Source organism: Myotis brandtii, unplaced genomic scaffold (assembly GCF_000412655.1).
Source record: "Myotis brandtii unplaced genomic scaffold, ASM41265v1 scaffold35, whole genome shotgun sequence".
Taxonomy (NCBI): domain Eukaryota; kingdom Metazoa; phylum Chordata; class Mammalia; order Chiroptera; family Vespertilionidae; genus Myotis; species Myotis brandtii.
Window position 1 is genome coordinate 328,582 of NW_005363467.1, and position 1,549 is coordinate 330,130.

At 60.9% G+C, this 1,549-nt stretch overlaps 1 long non-coding RNA gene across 1 annotated transcript in view; it reads left to right on the forward strand.

The window, feature by feature from the left end:
- The window catches only part of LOC102243947, a 187,222-nt gene that overhangs the window by 97,261 nt on the left and 88,412 nt on the right, over positions 1-1,549 (forward strand). Inside the window, exon 2 of the long non-coding RNA XR_313890.2 lies at positions 458-568. This is a non-coding gene — a long non-coding RNA (uncharacterized LOC102243947). The remainder of the gene's footprint in view (positions 1-457; positions 569-1,549) is intronic.

Consider the following 1,549-nt stretch of genomic DNA (forward strand, 5'->3'; position numbering starts at 1 on the left):
GGCGACCTGCCGGCTGGGTCCGGATTGCAAAGGAGGGAGCCTGCTGGGGAGAACAAAGAGGCTCCCGCTCCCGCCAGCGTCCTCGCTGCCCCCGCGTCTTTAACAAACAGGACCTCTTAATGGGGTTGTGTCTTCAGGTGTAAATAGCATGAAACGCGCGTCTCCTCTCCTTTCTGCCCCGATCCCGCGCCAGGAGTGAGAAAATAAAGTGGAGGTTGTCAGCCCTGGCAGCTGCTTGGAGCCCTGATAAATATAAGCTCTTATTGATCTGATGGAAATGAAAGGTCCCAGCGCTGGGCACTGTTTAGCTTCTGGTGCCTCCAGCACCCACTCGGGCTTGGATGTCCTCTCTCACCTTTTCCAGTGAAGTTCCCTGACCCCCGCCTGTCGCCAGGATGGGGCGGATTGGTTACATTTCACTTTACGTCGTTTCTTTCTCTATTTTCTCTTGTGACAGGGACCTGGGACGGCCCTCCCGCAAGCTGTCAGTGCCGGGGCCAGCTGCCTCCTTTCGAGGGTGTTTCTCGCCAGACTGACAGTCCCTACGACAGCATGCAGTTGAGCTAAGGTAAGACGCCCGGTGCTGGTGGCTTTGGCCGGACACGAACTCCAACGCCACAGGCCCCCCTCTCCTCCCAGGAGCTCTGGGCCAGGTGCTGGCCGGACCTGTGCCCGGGAGGCGCTGCTGTGTGGTGGGGAAGGGAACAAAGGGGCCATGAAAATATGTCCCGTTGTATTGATTTCAAGAGGAAGGGAGAGGGAAAGAGAGAGAAACATCAATGATGAGAGGGAAGCGTGGATCGGCGGCCTCCCGCACACCCCACACTGGGGGTGGAGCCTGCAACCCGGGCACGTGCCCTGACTGGTGCGTAGGTCGACACTCAACCACTGAGCCACGTCGGCCAGGCGCAATGTCACACTCTTCACCTTTTTCTGACGTTTTCTGCCGCGATGAACTCGAGGCTTCAGTTCCCAGTCCCGAGGTGCCGCTGACACGTTCTGGTTCCGGAAGCGCCCCTATTCCTCGGGGTGGTTTTGCCACAACCAAATCGAAGGGAAGGTTTGAAATGGCTTTCTGAGAGCCGCGACTCCCCGTGGCAGTGTGACGGTGTGTCTACCGTCGACATGGTTGCGATGTGCCACAGGGACGTCACAAGCGAAAGGGAACATTGAAATCCTGGCCGTCGATACAGGCCCCGCTCAGGGAGGCTCCGCAGGCAGCGCCCGATCGGGTGTATTCGCAGTCGCCAAGGTGCAGGGGCCCGGGGAAGATGGGGCGGGCGAGGACACCTGTGGCTGGTGCCATCCAAGGGGACGCGATGCGGACGGGGACGGGGACCGCGTGCTGCCGCCTCGCGGACCTCGGGGGGAGAGCGTGTCTGCAGCGAAAGGGCTGGCTGTTTTCCGTCTATTGGAGTGAGAACGTGTTGATTTCACACTGCGGTGGGTGTTTTCCATCAGCCGCTTGGCGGTGTGACCCGCGCTAAGGAGAGGGGCGGCGTGGCCTCGGGCTCGGGCCTCCCTCTCCCGGGCTCCCCGGGGCCCGGGC